This window comes from Camelina sativa, chromosome 11 (assembly GCF_030686135.1).
Source record: "Camelina sativa cultivar CO46 ecotype springtype chromosome 11, ASM3068613v1".
Classification (NCBI taxonomy): domain Eukaryota; kingdom Viridiplantae; phylum Streptophyta; class Magnoliopsida; order Brassicales; family Brassicaceae; genus Camelina; species Camelina sativa.
The window spans coordinates 30,367,057-30,387,567 of NC_141890.1; the positions used below are offsets into that span (position 1 = coordinate 30,367,057).

Sequence of the window (20,511 nt, forward strand, 5' to 3'; positions counted from 1 at the left end):
ATGTAACTCAAAATCCATATCAAAATTTGGAAGAACAAGTACTAGTGCAGAAGTGAGATGATCCTTAACAGTTTGAAAAGCAGTTTCAGCTTCCGGCGTCCAGCGAAACGTTGATCCCTTCATACAATCTTGTAAGAGGAGCCATGATGCTGCTAAAATGAGCCACAAAACGTCGATAAAACGAAGCCAAACCGTGAAAACTGCGCACTTCGGTAATAGTTCGAGGAGTAGGCCAAGAACGAACAGCTGACGCACCTCTAAACCACGATAAGAGACAATATATCCAAGAAAAAGTACTTCTGACGCACCAAAGACACACTTCTTAGTCGTGGCAAATAATTTTTCCTTACGTAACACCAACAACACGTCATTCAAATGTGATAAGTGTTCAGCAATAGATGAACTAAAAATTAGTATGTCATCAAAATAAACCACAACACAACGACCAATAAAAGGCCGAAGAGCTTGTATCATGACACGCACGAACGTGCTAGGCGCGTTTGATAACCCAAAAGGCATGACAAACCACTCAAATAAGCCTTCTCGAATTTTAAATGCAGTTTTCCACTCATCACCGGGACGCACACAAATTTGGTGATAACCACTTCGAAGATCGAGTTTAGTAAATATAGATGCCTTGCCAATTTGGTCAAGTAAATCATCGAGTCGCGGAATAGGAAAACGGTACCGTATTGTGATCTTGTTGATAGCACGACTATCAACACACATACGCCATGACCCATCTTTCTTGGGAATAAGTAACGCTGGCACCGCACACGGACTCAGATTCTCTCGTAAATATCCTTTAGCCAATAATTCCTCCACTTGACGACGTAGTTCGTCGTGTTTTTGAGGGCTCATATGATAATGCGGTCTATTGGGAAGCACAAAATTAGGTGCGAGATCGATACAATGTTGAATATCTCTTAGAGGAGGCAAACCCAGAGGAAGATCATCAGGAAATACATCTTTAAAGTTGGAGAGAATGTCACGAAAATCACTTGGAGCTGCCACAACAGAGACATTTTTTTCTTGGGAAACAACTAACACAAAAGCAATCCCGGTCGTACGAATCTCTTCTTCAAACTCAAATGGTCGCAAAAACAAAGCAGGCTTGGAAACAACAACATCACGCACGGATGGAGCTGATTCAATTTGAGGTGTAAGTGTGTCTGTGGAATCTTGAACTGGAAGCAATTTAATCTTTTTGTCTTCAAAAGTAAAAGCATACGTGTTAGTAAATCCATCATGATATACACGTCTATCATACTGCCAAGGCCGACCAAGAAGGATATGACAAGCGTCCATAGGTAGAATATCACAACAGACCATATCCTTGTAGTTAACACCAATAGAGAAAGGAACATGACAACGTCTTGAAATTCGTATCTCGGAGGTAGAATTTAACCACGCTAACCGATAAGGACATGGGTGAGGCTCGGTAAATAAATCCAATTTTTGCACTGCTTCCTCAGAAATAATGTTGGTACAACTACCTGAATCAATAATCAGCTTGCAAAATTTTCCTCGAATTGTACAAGTTGATCGAAAAATATTTGTGCGAAGCCATGATTCTTCCGGACTTTGTGGTAACAAACAGGTTCTGCGAAACACTAATGCTAACCCTTTGTCACCAAAAACTTCTTCTTCTCCACCCACTACTTCATCAACACTCCCGTCATCATAAATTGCAGGCTCATCTTCAATAAAAAGACCACGACGAGTTTGTTGAGGACAAGAAGACTGACGATGGCCTTGTTCACCACAACCAAAACAACGGGCATTGGAAATACGCTTAACGTCAGAACCATCGGACTTCCCTGAACCCATAGGTTGCAGATTTGAATCCAACCCCTGTTTAGGAGTAACAACATTCAGCTCCGTACGAGTGCGCATAGACCCTTGAGACCAACTAGATGATGCAAAGCGAGGTTGTTGTTCGATTAAAAATGCGCGCTGGTGAGCCTCTGACACGGAAACAGGAAAATCTGGAGAAGTGTGTTTAGTATCTGTGGTCGGAGTCCTCCAATAAATCTAGACACGAGTTGATCAGTTGATTCAGCAAGTGAATTCCGTGTTAAGAGAGAAAAAATTTCAGTTGCGAATTCGTCTACTGACTTATTCCCTTGTCGTAGATTTTGGAGTCGTGTATACATTGTACGACCATAATTGAAAGGAAGAAACGCCTCCTTCATCTTCTTTATGAGTTTTTGCCAGGAGGTGATCTTTTCTTTTCCTTCACGGCGTCGTTTATCTTTTAATTGTTGCCACCAAGCAGATGCTTGCCCTTTGAAACGTGTAGCTACTAACGGAACACGCATGTCATTAGGAACTTGTTTAAAATCCAGAAGCTCCTCCACTGAACTAATCCAATCAAGAAGCTCCTTGGGTTGCAGGCTGCCATGAAAGTCGGGTAGGTCTAGTTTTTGAATCCCGATTCCCAACGAAGCTACAATCATATCTCGTCTTGGTTGCTCGTGCAGTTGCGCAAACAGAATAGCATCCACAAAGTTATCATCATCAACATCACCAAAATCCCCTTCTCGATGTTCTTCACCTTGAGGCAACACACCTGGCTGTTGTTGAGCTCGAAGTACGGATCGGACTGTAGTCTCAACAGTGTTACGTAGTACTTCATGCATCCTGTGATTGAATTCCGAGAACATATCCCTCATCAATTCCAACTGTTCTTCGTGTTGTTGTTGTTGAAGACTCTTCTTAGGAGGCATGATGAGATCGATTCGTCTCTGATACCAACTGTTGCAGCGGATATAACAGTAAACGAATTGAATTCGTTGATCAACAAGATCAGAATTCGTGAGGTGTGAATTCAAGCTAACAGAGCTAGAAGACACGATATGGTTTTGAGAGAAAGCTCTCTGTTTTCTTTATAAAAATATCAAAACTGCTGCGACAATATAAGTCGATTCCTATTTATAAGAATATAGGAATGAGAAACACCAAAACCCTTAGACCTAATCTCTTTAGAAATATGGAAATTATACGATAAAACTAAAAGGAAATAATAAACCAAAACCCAGCAAACCAATAACTAAAACACTAACGTAGAGCGTAAGGTAAAGACATATGGAGATGCTACATCAATTACTCAGTATGTTTACTTCTTTTTCTTGCTCTTTTGGTTACGTAATAACCATTAATCAGTTCAAAAAGGTTTAGTTTCTTGGTTTGAATAGAATGAGCAATTGATGTAGATTTGAGATAAATTGGGAGGCTACTAGAGCAAAACCTTCAAAGTTTTAAGTCTGTTTATACAAAAACACAGAAGCGTTGATGTGTAGTACTGGAAACCTTTCTTGGATTAGTTTAAGCGTTAAGAATTGTGTTTGTAATACTTGAACAAATTTGTATTTCTTTTTTTCTTGGTTTGGTGAGAGGTTCTCTAGTACAAGATAACAAACTACGGGTAGATTGATGCTTTTGGTTGCAGCATCATTGCCTTATCTTCTGGAGAAGGTTTGTTTGTTTTTCATTCGCATGGCTTCGTTGTTAAATGCACTAAAATATAGCAAGGAACTAATTGAGATTATTAATGTTTGATTAGACGACATTCAACGGGCGAGTTTTCATGACACATACCACAAAGGCCATCTACAATTTCTTCACGGACTTTCCCGATGGAAACACAAAGATCATGACCCAGAAGAACTGTGAGTGAGCCTGTTGAAATGTATTTTAGTTGAGAAATTGGCAAAAACCATTGGAGATTGGCGGAAAATACGGTGAGCGGTATTCTGGTGAAACTAGGAGAGAACGGGAAACTGGTGGTTAGGGTCGATGGTAATGTCGATAAAGAGAGTGGAGAGGTAGAAATTGAGCATTCAGGTCTTAAGGAAAGAGTAAGAGTAGCATTTGAGCCGATTCAGAGTGCTGCGAAACCAATCCCTCTCTCAGCTTCTTAGTAGCTTTTTAAAGTCATCGTTGAGGTTTCTTTAATCATCATAGAGTTTAATCATCTAATTACGTTTCCGTTTTTTAAGTTTATCATCTAATGGTGAAGAGTTTAATGGATGTTGTGGTTGTTAAGAATCTGTTTTATAAAACTTTTCTGCACTTTAAGTTTAATGTGATGATGATCAAGTCTAATGGATGCTATCAAGTATGAGTTTTATGAAACTTTGTTGCTTATGTTCTTAAGTACTTGTGTTTTTGGAGAGGATAAAACAGGGATTTTTTAATGTTGGAGGATATATGGACCGAATCAAAGATTTGTGTTAAGTTTGGTTCAAATTAATAAAATAAGTTTACAGCCAAATTAATTTTTTTTGTGTGCACCAAATGTATATTAATCAACCAAAGTTTTGAACATACACCCTTAGACAGTTTTTCGCAATAGAGTCAGCTTAAACATTCGCTGCTCTGGAATAAAGCAGCAGGTGAAACTAGCAAAAGAATCCAGCGCTAAGAAGATATCTGAAATTACTCTATGGAGTTCCAAAAGAATTGATCGAGAGTTTATAGCTCCAACCAATTGTAGACAATCAGACTCGATGTAAAGGTGATCAACACCTATTCTGACTGCAGTTTGAATTTCAGTTCTACACGCAAGGCTTTCTGCCATAAGAGCTGAAGACACATTTTCGCAGATTGTTGAGTGGTGGGATAGGGTCCCAGAGGATAGCAGCGAGCTTGTCCATCCTAGACCCGCTACTCTTAGATTTGACCGCCAGGATGCATCCAAATCACAGATCATGCTTCGTCCTTCACGAGGTTGGAAAAACCTAGTAGGTGGCACAGAAGGTCGATGTCATTTAAGTCTTTGCTCTTGTGCCCCAAACCATTCTTTCGCATCAGTAATGTCTTTAATCATGGTTTCCTGAGCCCCGAACAAGCGATTGTTAAAGACCCCTTGATTCATTGCCTTCTATAGATTCCAGCAAACCCATGGTGCCAATGGGCCCTCACTTATCCCCGACGGGGGAAGACAGAGGAGATTGTTTGCTATACATAGTCCTGATCTTACACTGTCCACCTGCTCGTAAGGAAGCACCTGAGACAGAGGAACGTAACTCCACACCTCCTTTGCAAACAGACAGAGGAAGAGCAAATGCAGTTTAGATTCTACCTCTCCACAACGGTGACAAGCCACCAGAATATCAATCTGCCTATCTTTAAGTTGATGTTTAGCAGGCAACGCCTCGTGGAGGGTCTTCCAGATGAAGACCTTAATCTTAAGGGGCGTATTGATAGCCCACACTTCTTCTTTCCAGTTTACTGACCTTAGATGTTGCCCCAAGTCAATAGTAAAGGTTCCTCTTTCCACAAAATACCCTGACTTAGTAGTATAAGATCCAGAGTTATTTCCCAACTAGACCATCTTATCTTGAGCTCCCAATCTGCTTGGTTTGATGCTGAGGATTACATCTTTAAAGCGGGGAGAAGTATCCCAACCTTTTCCACATCCCACTCCCGGGTTCCTGAAATGAATAAATTTGAGACCAATGAATCTTTACTGGCTAAGGTAGCCAGACCAAAAGGTTGCAGTGGGGTTGACAGCGAAAGCCACGGGTCCTCCCAGATCTTAATAGATTCCCCATTACCCACAAACCATCCCAGATTCTTTGCTGATACATCCCTCCCCACAAGGACACTTTGCCAACCATGAGATGTTGAACTAGGGCAGTCCGCCTCAAGGAAGGATTTGTCTTGACAATATTTTCCCAGTAGGGTACATGCCAACAAACAAGTAGGATTCGAGTAAATTCTCCAGCTCAGTTTACCCAGCAAGGCCGCATTAAAACACTGAAGGTCGCGAAAACCTAACCCACCATCCCTTTTGCTACATGTCAACTTCTCCCAAGCCACCCAACACATACTCCTCTTCTCAGCCTTTGAATCCCACCAGAATCTTGTCAGGGTAGATAGGATCCTATTACAAAGGGACACCGGCAACTGGAAGCATGGCATAGAGTATGTTGGCATTGCTGTCAACACACTCTTCATCATAGTAAGCTTACCAGCTTGAGAGAGGAACCTGGAAGACCACGACAAGACTCTTTGTCTTATTCTATCATCTATTGAGGAGAATAGATCTTTCTTCTTTCTTCCAAAATGTTCCGGTAACCTGAGATATTTACCCACTCCTCCCTCCTTGGTAATCCATAGTGCTCTCATCGTTGTATGCCTTTGCATCTCTGAAGTTCTTATTGAGAAGAATATAGACGACTTTAACGGATTTATTTGCTGACCGAACGCTTTCTCATACTTCCCAAGCAGCGTCTTTAGGTTTAGGAAAAAAATTTCACTTACTTTGCAGAAAAACATAGTATCATCTGCGAAGAGGAGATGGTTGATCTTTGGACACCCTCTCGCAACAGTGATTCCTTTCATCTTACCCGACGCTTGAGCCTTGTGGCAAAGTTCTGATAGGACCTCGCTGCATAGGATAAAGATATGGGAGATGGGACCCCCTTCTCTTATTCCTCGTACCGGAACTACCTGCCCTGTGGAGAATCATTAACCATGAAGGAGTAAGAAACAGTGGAAATACACTGCATGATCCAGTTTATCCATATGGGATGGAAGCCTAGTCTTTGGAATACGGCTTGAATGAAGTTTCATTCCACTCTGTCGTAGGTTTTGCTCATATCAGTCTTTACAGCCATTGAGCAGTATTTCCTAGCTTCAGAATGCTTGAGAAAGTGTAAAATCTCATGAGTTATCAGGCCATTGTCCGAAATTGCTCTTCCCGGAATAAATGCATATTGATTTTATGAGATAATAGACTCCAATAGTGGCTGTAATCTCTTGGCTAAAAGCTTGGAAATCACTTTGTAGTACACATTGCAAAGTGCGTTGTTTTGTAATCAGCCACCACTCTTTGGCTCTTGTCCCTTAGGGATAAAACGAATATGAGTCTCATTAAGCTTCAGGAGCATCACCCCTGATCTGAAGAACTCTTAGATTTCACTGACAATGGCAAGACCAATCGCTGTCCAATTAGTTTGGAAAAAGCAGGATGAGAAACCATCTGGTCATGGAGCTTTATAAGGATGGATATTGAATAGTGCTGCTCTTATCTCCTCGACTGACAGATCTCTAATAAAAATCTGATTGACATCCTCAGTGATACAGGGAGACAACACTTGACGTACAATGTCCTCCACACCCTCAACAGTGGCTTCGGTTGATCCAAACAAATTATGAAAATAAGAAGATATTATCTCCACAATCTCCACTTCATCAAAAAGACTTCTCCAGCCTCATTCTCTATGACCGTGAACTTGTTAAATGCCTTCTATCTTCTGGTTACCGCATGAAAGTAACCCAAATTCTTATCACCGAGACAAAGCCACAATTGCCTACTATGCTGCTTCCATCCTCCTTAAAAGTTGTATCTAGGACGAGATTAATTTTTTCAAGCAATAGGGGATCATTTACAGAACTTACAATTGCCTTCTCCAACTCCAATTGCAGAAGTTCAATCGCTTCTTTGCTATTTCAACAATTCTCCTTGTTCCAGCGAACTAGAACTTGTCGCACCTTAGAGATCCTCAGTTGGACAAAAAGGTTCCCATCCTCCAACCAAACTTCCTCAATTAGCTTTTGAACTGATTCATGCTCCTTAAGCCGCCAGTCGTACTGAAACCAACCTCAGATCTTCTTCTTCTCCAGTTGAAAGAAAGTAATTAGTGGTCAGATTTGGGTGGTCCTCCATGCTTCTCTAAGTTATATATAAGATCGTTGAAATCCCCTGTAAGAAACCAGGGGCCTCCTCTGAGAGAAGCTATCTCCTTTAACTTTTCCTAGACAGCCTTCCTCTTTTACCATACACAACAGTAGCAAAAAAAACACTTCCCTAACGAAGTGACCTTTGTGTCTATAAAATTATCACCAGACACAAGGATTTCCACCGTTTTATCTTGATTCCAAAAGAGAGCCAACCCCCCTCCTCCATGTCCATGGGGGAGGGGGGGGGGGGGGAACAAAAGCACTATTTACAAAACTCAAATCTTGAACTGCTTTAAGTACCACATTCTCAAGCATTCTTCGTTTCCATGAGTAATAAGAAATCAGGAGACCATCGTCGATGAATCGCCTTTATTCGCCAAACTGTCTTGGGATTCCCCAGCCCTTGACAGTTCCAACTCGCTATCTTTACGTAAGAGAATTGGATGGATTCCGGAAATTCATCAAACCAGAAGCGGAGGGTTGAGAAGTATCAACCCCTGCGATTACTGAAGTACCACCCAAAAACCCTTGCCCTTGGTCCCCTTGGAGCGAATTGTGTGAATTCCTAGAGGGATGAGAAGGTAACAACGGGTTCATATTCAGCTTCCTGCGCGGGTTCACTTGTAACTGGAGGAGCTTTCTCTTCTTTGTTCTTCTTGCTTCTTGCTTTGTCTTTTCTCCAGAGGTCGGCCTGGAGGCCTTCCTGGTTTGCGCTTCTCGGTGGTTTGTTTTGTAGGATGTGGTGGGGGAATTACATCATTTGTTGGGCCTAGTCTTAACGCTATCGGAACTCTATCCACACTTCTTTCCTCCTCTGACTGGCCTTGTACAACTGGAGGAATAGCAGACTCCGGGAAGCCGAGGTTTGATTTAACTATTCCTACGGCTGTTTCCTCCACCTTCCCTTGCAGTTCAGCCAATCTAAACCTTTACATCCTCGCTGCACTATCAGTTGGATCGCTCCAATTAGCATAATTTATCATTACTTCTCTAACTTCTTCCGCAACAACCTCTAGAGCCTCTTGAGGGATCCTCGCTACTGGAGATGTGCTTTGGACTAACTGTCCTCATGATCATGCTGAAGGCTCTTTACCTTCTTCTTGTTTGCTATCACCCACTTGCGTGAAACTTCTCCGGGAGCCAAGACTAGCACCCTCATCGGCAGACCTCTTAGACTTTCTCCTGAACTCCAAGGCTCTATATTGGCCAGAATTCTCTTTCAGGAGGGAGTGCTCCTTTAGGTAGTACTTCGCGCGAGAGCTACTAGAGTAGTATCTAGGTCTCTGCTCATCTGAAGAACGGGAATGATCCCTCTCAAACACCTCAGTTTTGGACTTACTAGTGACAGCCCTAAGTTGGTAATCTTGTCGGTGGGACCTTGATTCATGGTATGGATAATCATCACGCCTTCTTCCATAAACGTCGCCCTTTCTGCCAGGGGGGAGCCCCGATATATGAGATAAGGGGAAGATCCAAACGTTTGTCCCTTTCATCTCTATCTCTCGGAAGACTTTCTCCAGGATGCTTTTTGTCTTCTTTGGAGGAAGTTCTACTTTTCACCACTCTGGAGCTATGGTCAGTACTCTGAGGATTTGTCTCGCGCTTTCTTTTGTAGGAAACGGTCAGTAAAAAAGGTCTCTCGTCTACCTTTAAGCTCTGGACAATCTTTGTCTCCATGATCCAACCGCAAGCACTTTTTGCAGTGCCCCTGTCCCTTAGGGATAAGACGAATATAAGTCTCATTAAGCATCAGGAGGATCACCCTTGATCTGAAGAACTCTTGGATTTCACTGACAATGGCAGGACCAATCTGGTCCTGGAGCTTTATCAGGATGGATACTAAATATTGCTGCTCTTATCTCCTCGACCGACAGATCTCTAATCAAACTCTGATTTACATCCTCAGTGATACAAGGAGACAACACTTGACGTACAGTGTCCTCTACACCCTCAATAGTGGCTTCGGTTGATCCAAACAGAATATGAAAATAAGAAGATATTATCTCCACAATCTACACTTCATCAAAAAAGACTTCTCCAGCATCATTCTCAATGACCGTGAACTTGGTAATTGTCTTCCGTCTTCTGGTTACCGCATGAAAGTATCTCGAGTTCTTATCACCGATACAAAGCCACAATTGCCTACTACGCTGCTTCAATATGCTTTTTCCTCCTTATAAGATGTATCTAGGGCGACATTAATTGTTTCTAGCAATGGGGGGGGGGTCATTTACATGACTTACAATTGCCTTCTCCAGCTCCAATTGCAGAAGCTCAATCGCTTCTTTGCTATTTCAAAAATTCTCCTTGTTGAAGCGAACTAGATCCTGCCGCACCTTAGAGATCCTCAGTTGGACAGAACGGTTCTCATCCTCCAATCAAACCTCCTCAATTAGCTTTCGAACTGATTCATTCTCCTTAAGGCGCCTATCGTACCAAAACCAACCTCAGCTCTTCTTCTTCTCCAGTTGAAAGAAAGTAATTGGTGGCCTATGGTCTAAACCCTCAAAAGGGAGGTAGTGACAACAGCCATTTGAAAACTGCTCTTCCCATTCACTATTGCCGACTGCTCTATCCAGCCTACAGGACACCACATGATTACCTCTCACTCCTCTCCAAGAAAGAGGGTTTCCAATATGTCGAATGTCATACAAGTCGCATTCAGACATGAAAAACTTGAACTCCACAAACGACCACTCAGATCTGGATGGTCCTCCACGCTTTTCCGAGTTATCTATAAGATCGTTGAAATCCTCTGAAAGAAATCAAGGGCCTTCTCTGAGAGAAGGTATCTCTTTTAACTTTTCCCAAACAACCTTCCTCTTCCCAGGATTAGGATCACAATACACAAAATTAGCAAAAAAACACTTCCCTAACGAAGTGACCTTTGTGTATATAAAATTATCACCAAACACAAGGATTTCCACCGTTTAATCTTGATTATAAAAGAGAGCCAACCCCCCTCCTCCATGTCCATGGGGGAACAAAAGCACTATTTACAAAACCCAAATCTTGAACTGCTTTAAGTACCACATTCTCAGCATTCTTCGTTTCCATGAGGAATAAGAATCAGGAGACCATCGTCGATGAATCGCTTTTAATCGCCGAACTGTCCTGGGATTCCCCAGCCCTTGACAGTTCCAACTCGTTATTTTTACGTGAAGGAATTGGATGGATTCCAGAAAATCATCAAACCAAAAGCGAAAGGTTGAGAAGTATCAACCCCTGCAATTACTGAAGTACCACCCATCAACCCCTGCCCTTGGTCCGCTTGGAGAGAATTGTGTGAACTCCTAGAGGGATGAGTAGGTAACAACGGGTCCATATTCAGCTTCCTGTGCGGGTTCACTTGTAACTGGAGGAGCTTTCTCTTCTTTAATCTTCCTCCCGCGATGTTCATAGGACTAGGTTGGGCTTGCTTCTTGCTTTGTTTTTTCCCCGGAGGTCGGCCTGGAGGCCTTCCAGGTTTGCGCTTCCCGGTAGTTCGTTTTGTAGGACGTGGTGGGGGAATTACATCATTTGTTGGGCCTAGTCTTAACGCTATCGGAACTCTATCCACATTTCCCTCCTCCTCTGACCGGCCTTTTTCCATAAACGTCGCGCCTTCTGCCAGGGGGAGCCTCGATATATGAGATAAAGGGAAGATCCAGACGTATGTCCCTTTCATCTCTCTCTCTCTCTCGGAAGACTTTCCCATGATGCTTTTTGTCTTCTCTGGAGGAAGTTCTACTCTTCACCACTCTGGAGCTATGGTCAGTACGCCGAGGATTTGTCTCGCGCTTTCTTTTGAAGGAGAAGGTCAGTAAAAAGGTCTCCAGTCTAGCCTTAAGCTCTGGACAATCTTTGTCCTTATGATCCAACCGCAAGCACTTTTTGCAGTGTCTCTTTAGACTCTCATAGACTAAATTTGCTACAATCTCCTCATCGTTGCCAAATTCGACAATAGAGGTCTAAATCAGTGGCTGGAGTCCATTGATACTAACTCGCATCCTAGACAGTGTTGAGGTGACCTCAAGTTCCTCAACCTTACCAATGTATTCACTGATACTTCTAATAAAATCTTCTGTCCAAAGATGGACTGTAATACCTGTGACCTGGATCCAAAAGAGGATCTCCGACGGGAAAAATCTGAAAATCGTGGGTTCCCATCTTTGCATGATAAGCATAAAACCAGCAAAGTGATACGGCTTATTCTCCAGGACTAATTGCAGATCCTCTTCAGTTGCAAACTGGAATTGGAAGAGTTCGTGCCCTAGATCGGCACCCAGCGGTCTAGAAGAATTTTTCCAGTGTTCCGTGAAAAACGGAATAAGAGTCCAAGCTCATTGAACCAGAGGATTTGTAATCCTTCCAATAATAGTGAGCTTATGTCGAAGAAGTAACTCAGAATTATCACATAGAGGCTTTGATTCTTGAGATTCGGGGGCTGTTACTAGAAGAAGCAACAGCTTTTCCTTTCTCGGTGTACAACAAACGATGCGACATCACGCTACACGGGACAATAGGGGGAAGAAAGGCAAAACGGTAAAACGGCAGTAACCGACATAAGTATGCCGTAGATCTGGATCTCAGATCTAGAAATCAAAACAAAATTTGAAAACTCAAAAACCGTGCCGGAGAGCGTTTTCTCTCTAACCTCTCCCATTTACATCCAAATTAATTATGTTTATGTTTTTGTGCTTTGTTCGACCAAGTTGTACTAGATCAGATCGTGAGTTAACCCAACTATAAGGGTACAACACATAAATACCTATTATATATGAAACCCATTATAGGGTATAAATATCTAAACCTCAAACATATGAAGCGAAAGACAGTCCTAACATGAAGTGACACTGCTCCTGCAGCACCGGACTATATATATACTCTTTAGAGTCATCTAATCTAACTAGCATATTTGGAGGTACTACCGTGGGAGGCCAAACCCATAGACCATAGTATGCGGCTAACAATTAAAACAAACAACAAAATGATACAATACTATAAAAACCAAAAAGCAAAAGGATAAGAAGAAGCTGAAATAAAATCTGATCAAAATAACATAAAAAATGTTATCATCCATAGAATAATAATAAGAAAAAAGAAAAAAAACTATCAGAACAATAATGAAATCACTATTTCTACAAATCCGACACCACTATAGATGCAGAGAATGGTAATGACGCAAGAAGCTCAGTCTACCAACCAAAATGCAAGAACTGTGTTCATGATCATGAGTCATGACCATTCATACAGTATACCACAAAGCTACAAAATGCAGAAAAAACATAACTAAAATTCAAATTCAAATTGCCATCTCAACCAAACTGACAACAATAAAGGTGAAAGATTAAATAAAATAATGGAACATATCATATATTGAAAGGTTTGCAGCTGAACTTTCACATCAATCAAAAGTGTAATTAAAACAAAAGGCATATGGTAAAGAATCAAAAGATCAAAAAAATATCCTTTGCATATTCTAACTGAACATACACACCAATGTATCAAACGAGAATCAAGTTTCACCAACTGTAAGAGACCAAAGGATAGGCAGTAGGACAATAATATAAAATACTTCAGATCATTATATTAAAAAAGAACAAGCCAACAAGTACAAGTGATAAAGTCTAACACACTAAATCATCAGTGATCAGTGTATGATGCAAAATTTGGGAATGTCACTTTACATGTTTGAATCGACCATCAAAGATTGAGAGCATAACACAAAACAAATCTATTCATGATTCAAGAAAAATACTAACATAATCTGCAAGAATTTCAACTACGCTTAAAACAAAGACGTACATGAAACTCATACATGTATCTATTTCATACATAAAACAAGAGACTCAAGCCAGGGGGTATAATTTATAATATCTAGCACAATAAGCATTAGTTGATAAAGCAAAATTTTCGCAAGCCTTAGAATAATCAATCACCATGGGTTTCGAGCATAACGCAAAACAAATACACTCGAGATTCAAGAATATTATTACCCTAAATAATGTGCAGGAAAATCACATAGATTCAATATACGTATCTACAGAAGACTCCAAGATGCATCTACATTTCATAAACTAAAAGAAACTATCATACACACATAGACCAAAACAGAGATAGTACTTTAAACACAAAATGAAATGCAGAATTCTAGGATGACTTTCACATGTTTAAGGTTTTAAACACAAAACTCAAAACAATTCAAGATACCAAGAAAACTACAATCATAATTGACATAACTCACATAAACTCAAAACAAGTACTTTCAAGATACAAGGAAACTACAATCATAATCTACATAAGTCACATATATTGTCAAAATAAATATCTTCCAGAGACTCTAAGATGCATCCATTATATAGAATAAGATATCTTATAATAACACACAAGCATTAAAACAGAGAGAATTAACAATTTAAAACACACAATGTAATATTCGAACACTCAAAGCAAAATTAACATTTTTTATCAATGATATTTTAGCAATAAGTTTCTAGAATTTGACGAATAGATCAAGGATAGTAATGATACTAAGACAGCTAACATAATAAAACATTTTTAATTATATATGGTGCGGAGATCTGTAATTTTAAGTTCTGTAAAATCAATTTATCACGGAGAAGTCGAGATAAGCATATACCTGATCATAAACCCTGCTACGCTCAGAAATTAACCTTGGCATCAATGAGAATATAAACCTGAGGAAATCAATTAGTTTATACTTCAATCTCTCACTTGTGATTTTCATATACAAACAAGTTTGCAAAGCACATAAAAACAAAAAGGTCAGAAAGTATATACCTGTCAAAGAAGTCTGCTACACTTGAATCTACCCATCTTAAAATCTGAACATCTCCAGAAGCACATACCTGCGCAAATCAGAATTCGTTAGTCTTTCATATTAAGTGAATGCCATATACTTACCTCTTCTTCTCTTAAGCCTTCTTTTCTCTGCTGGTCGTTTTTACCATCCAACAAGTCACAGTCTTGTCTTACGACCTCTTTAGTTTTCTATCTGGCCTTTGTCTTAAAGACTTTTTAATCATTCCCCATTGACTCTTTATCCTTTGTCATATATCCCATTAAGCCGTTGGTCTGATTCAAAGCCGATGGTACAACTCTTTAGTTTTCTCTGTCTAGTCTTTGTCTTAAGACTTTTTAATCATTCCCCTTTGACTCTTTATCCTTTGTCATATATCTCATTAAGCCGTTGGTCTGATTCAAAGCCGATGGTACACACTCTTTAGTTTTCTGTCTAGTCTTTGTCTTAAGACCTTTTAATCATTCCCTCTTTTTGACTCTTTGTCCTTGTCTTATGTCTCATTAAGCCGTTGGTCTGATTTTTCAAAGCCGATGGTACACAAAATTGTGAACTCTTTAGTTTTCTATCTAGTCTTTGTCTTAAGACTTTTGACTCTTTATCCTTTGTCATATATCTCATTAAGCCGTTGGTCTGATTCAAAGCCGATGGTACACAAAATTGTGAACTCTTTAGTATTCTATCTAGTCTTTGTCTTAAGACTTTTGACTCTTTATCCTTTGTCATATATCTCATTAAGCCGTTGGTCTGATTCAAAGCCGATGGTACACAAAATTGTGAACTCTTTAGTTTTCTCTGTCTAGTCTTTGTCTTGAGACTTTTTAATCATTCCCCTTTGACTCTTTATCCTTGTCTTATAATCTCATTAAGCCGTTGGTCTGCTTCAAAGCCGATGGTACACAATATTGTGAACTCTTTAGTTTTCTCTGACTAGTCTTTGTCTTAAGACTTTTTAATCATTCCCCTTTGACTCTTTATCATTGTCTTATATCTCATTAAGCCGTTGGTCTAATTCAAAGCCGATGGTACAACTCTTTAGTTTTCTCTGTCTAGTCTTTGTCTTAAGACTTTTTAATCATTTCCCATCCAAAGTCTTTTGACTCTTTGTCCTTGTCTTATATCTCATTAAGCCGTTGGTATAATTTTTCAAAGCCGATGGTTCTTTTATGTCTTTTGTCTTAAGACTTGTTAAGCCGTAGGGGTCATTCCCATCCAACAAATCGCAACCTCTTTTCCAATTCCCAACATGCATGCACTACCATTCCCAACAGTTCACAATTTTGCTCGGGACAATGTCCCCAAAATAGAATCTGACAGAACACTATTAGATTAGTGTCTGCCCATGATCTTTTTTGGGTTTTGAAAAAACAAAACCAAAACAAAAACATCAAAAACTAAAATCCCGATACATAAGAATTCGCAAAACAAGATGCCAGAACCAAATAGAGGCTTTGAATTCTTTGTTAAAGGGAGGATCTTTCTTTGTAAATGGATCAAGAAAACAAAAACCAAAATTAAAATCTTGATTCCAAAACCAAAATAATACAAAAGCCAATTGCTTAAATACAGGAAAAATAAATCTGATCAAATCATGAACTCAATCAGTTGTACTGGTTCGATTTCAATCCTCAAAACAAAATTGAAAAACAAAACACAAAACACAAAACAAAAAAAACACAAAAACAAAACGAGAGAGAGAGAGTAATACCTCGACGAAGCGGAGACAAGCTTCCATGGATTAGATTCGAAACCCCTAAAACAAAAGTTAAAAACAACAAAGGATTAGTAAGATTTCGAAACCTTAAACAAAATCACGAAGAGGTTCAGGGTAAGAAACTTACGAGGAAGAAGAAACAAAATGGATTGAAATAGCTTCTTGCCCGAATCAAACCAAACAACCCTAGATCAGATCAGTACAACCTATATATATATATAAGAACGATTAGTGAGTAAAGTAAATCTAGAAACGGTTTCTAAGAAACCCTAAAAAAAACAAAGAACACGAAGAGGATCAGAGGAGTAAGAACCCTAACCAAATCAATCACGAAGGAGACCAAGCCCAGCCCATTGTTGTAGTTTCGTTCTCGAATCAAACCAAAAACAAAACCCTAGATAGATCAATACAGCATACATAAGAGCGAGCGATTACAAAATAAACTTATCAATCCTAGAAATGAATTCACGGTACAGAGAAATTGAAATACATACAACTAACCTTAATTTGAAACCAATCATCACGAAGGAGACGAAGCCCAGCCGATTATAATAGTTTCATGCCTAAATCAAACAAAAAACAAAAACCCTAGAAAGATCAACACAAAGTATATAAGAGCGATTACCAAAAAAAACTTATCAATTCTAAAAACGATTACGCGATTCAGAGAAATTGAATACGTACTACTAACCTTAAGGCTACTTTGAAACCAATCTCCCCACAAAACGTCGAAGACTTCTTCTTTTTTGGGAAAAAAAAAAAAAAAGAAGAGAGAAAAATTTGGGGTAAAAAATAATAATGTGTGAAAAAAAAAACAGAGTTTCTCCGAATATATAGAATTATAATCGTTGATGCGTTCTCTAACGGAGTAACGGGTATAATAATCATCCATAATGACCGTTGATCCATCGGATACTTTTAAATCGTACGGTCGTAAATGATGCAATTTAAACAAACCGCAAACGCTTTTTAGAGGCGGAGAAAATTAGCGTTTCTTTTCTTCCTCAACGGTTAAATGTAGGCCCAATAAGGCCCATTAATTGAAAAAGATCCGTGCGTTTTTTTTCTCACGCTCCCCTGCGACCTCTTTGCTTCTCATCTTCTTCCTTTCTTGGGTCTTAGGCGAGAAAATCACAAGGTCTCTCTCTTCTTCTCTTTTCTTCAATTCGTTTTCGAATTGTCTCGTCTTCTGTTTTCATTGAATCCCACACACAACACGGCCGAGTTCGTCTCCGAACTTCTTATCGATCTCAACGCTCACCACGAGTATGTATTCCTCCAAAACCCTAGTTCCTCTCCTCTTAACTCCTTCACTCAATTTTTACCGTCGATTTTTGAAATGCGTCGTCTGATTCAAACGAATCGTGTCAAAAACTATTCATCTTTTTTAAAACCCTAATTTTCAATTTGGGAATCTTCTGATGAATTGTGTCTTTGAATTATCAAATCCATTGTAGAGAAGAGAAAGGGCCAGTTGATTTTGAGGATTTGGAGTAACTTAAGAATCCAAATCATCATGTCACCTCAATGCAATGTATGAATCTTTATTGCAAAGTGAAAGGTCACATCATGTTATCTGTTATGCCTCGAATCAGCCCGAACCGAGGTAAGGTCTACACAAGTATATCCTTCTTGTTTATATCTTCTTCTTTACCGCTGAAAAGTAAAGTTAGCTTGAGTTCTCTCTAGTTTCTATATGGGTACACCAAGACATAATATAGACAGACCTTTTTAATCAAGTTGGTGAAAGAAACAAATCCCATTTGCCAATCAGGCATACCTTCAATCTGATAGGTGTTTTCTGCTCCTGACATGTGTAATTCTCTCTACAGATTTCCAAAGCAGAGCTTGATCTTTTGCAAACTGTCCAAGAAAATGCACACCTCCGCTCACAAATTGTTCAATCTCCAGACAAATTGCAGGTATATATTTGGTCATACTAGCACTAGTCGTAAGATAAAATTTTGTGGCGTGATGTGGAGACAGGGAGGGAGCCTTAGAAGAGAAGAAGCTAGTACGTAGTACCTTTGGGAAACAAAGAAAGCTGAGCAATCAGCAATGTAAACTTTCCAGGAAAAGGCTGCCATTCTTGAGGTCTATGAAAAGGTATCTAATGAAATTCTAGATTATTTACTAAGTCCTATTGATTAACACGTAGCTAAATGCATTTAGGACATCTTTTGCAACTTGATGGATAACTGATGGAAATTACCAAGTCCTAGTTCACTGCGGATATTGTTCTCAAACCATTTGGTTTAGAGAAAAGATTTAATGTGTCCAGTTTTGGATTTATCTTTCAATTTTATGTGTGTTTAATGATGTTACAGGTATACCAATGCGAAAGCTGTTGAGAAAGAATACAAAGCTCTTAAAAGCTAAATTGAGCGATCATGGAGTAGCGTACAAATCACTTGAGGCGAAAGTGGTTGAAAGTCGTGGTTTATTTCTTTCCTCTTTAGATATTGTTTCGTAATTTTGTTTTGGGATGGAGGCTGTAATTTTCTAAACGAATCATTGAAACTAGCAACTAGAGAAGGAAAAAGCAGTCATGTTTCCATGACTGGAAAAAACATTTAAATAAACTAAAAGTGGAGGTTGAATCTAAAAGAGGTGAACTTGTGACAACATCCGTTTGCCTGGCTTCAAGTCCACGTCTTTTAGATTCAACCTCCACTTTTAGTAGACAAGGACAGGGAATGATTAAAAACCTAGGCTCGAGGCGAGTTAAGGCTCAGGGTTCATCGCCTCTATAGATGAGGCGATGCTATGACCCAAAGGCGCTCGCTCCGTGACGCCTTGGTATCAAGCGCCCCTCTCGTCGCTTTGCGCCTATGAAGAAAAGGTAATTATGGTTAAACTTATTATTTACTTGCCTTTTTATGTTTCCAAAATTAATTGCATGTTAACATTATTGCCGCTACAACTATTCCTACTGCCTAGAAAACCTAAAAAGTCTTTTGCATAAACCTTTTCACTTAATCTTTTTAACAACCTCTTTGTCTTCTCATCTCACGTTAAACACTTTCATCTTCTCAAGTCTCACAATAGTTTTTCTTTTATTCTCTGTTACAGACTTATGGTTTTATCTATTGGATTGCCTCTTTCTCTGTTCTTCAAATGATAATCCATATTTTTATTGGTTCTAACATGGTTTTGGACTCATACATGGTGCTAACATAGTTTAGAGATCAATGAATATAACTAACCTTTTGTTTTCTTGTGCAGTTGCGCCTCAGACACCAAAGGCTCGGAGCGAAGTGCGGCTAGGCTCAGGGCGCAAAACCAGCCCTTCGTAGCCTTACCTCGCCTCTCGCCTCTCGCCTCTCGCCTCTCGCCTCTCGCCATTTAAAACATAGATGTTGAATGAATCAGTAGTAGCTGTGTGGTAATGCTCCCTTGCTTTTAAACATCTAACAATATTAACGATGCTTTATCATCGCCGTAAGTTTTCTTTCTTTATATATCAACAGGTTGATTGATGACAATACTGCCAAGATTAAGCAGATGAGACAGTCAGGAAAAGAAGCTAGAGTGAACAGTTAGCCGCTAAATATGAAGAGATCGTGAAGCAGGTTTCTTTCGTTTCCATTAGGCGGTTAAAATATTTCGATTCCCTGATCTGAACATTGAGTAAGAACAGTTAATATATATAACCATGAATACAGTTGAAAAGGCGAGTTAAGAGGTTTCCAAAGTTAGACCCGCACTAGGCTTCTTACACATTCTATACTGAGCCTTGTTTTTGATGTTTGCAGTTTCATGAATACACATACATGATGTCTTTTGATATGTTTCTACCAAGCCTTTAAAGGTCAAGGCAAGTTCTGATTGAAGTATAGACCCACAAAGATCATCGACCGTTTAGATATATATATATATATATATAGAGAGAGAGAGAGAGAGATTTTAACGACCACATTTTCTCTTCAAATTGTTAAAAGACTCGTTTAGACATTATCAATGTGATTGTTGTATTAAACTTGGGAAATGTTATAACTTATATCAGTTTATGTTGACTAATCGAACTCGTGACCTCAAAAACAAAACAAAAAAAAAGACTACCTATACCACTAGACCATCGAATTTCCCTCAAACGAGTACAATATTTTATACAAAACCATAAACAATGTGAATAAATAATTAAAATATCATTCGCTGTGCTTTTCAATCTTCAATCTCTGTGGATTCGGTATGAATATGATGTTTCAGCAAAACACATATACACATAAAACACACCTTAAACTAGAGTTTTACATCCAGTGAAATGTAGGCTATATGCATGTGTGAGCTGTAAGGTTAAGTC

At 39.4% G+C, this 20,511-nt stretch overlaps 1 long non-coding RNA gene and 1 pseudogene across 1 annotated transcript; one reads left to right on the forward strand and one right to left on the reverse strand.

Moving 5' to 3' along the window:
* Nucleotides 1-4,310: 4,310 nt before the first annotated feature.
* On the reverse strand, nucleotides 4,311-6,518 carry LOC147934624 (uncharacterized; annotated as a pseudogene).
* Nucleotides 6,519-17,253: 10,735 nt separating this feature from the next.
* Nucleotides 17,254-20,228, forward strand: LOC104724446 (uncharacterized). Its single transcript, XR_757669.2, has 7 exons — nucleotides 17,254-17,474; nucleotides 17,666-17,814; nucleotides 18,041-18,314; nucleotides 18,536-19,050; nucleotides 19,434-19,593; nucleotides 19,679-19,780; nucleotides 19,964-20,228. It is a non-coding gene; the product is annotated as an uncharacterized LOC104724446 (long non-coding RNA).
* The last annotated feature ends 283 nt before the right edge of the window (nucleotides 20,229-20,511 follow it).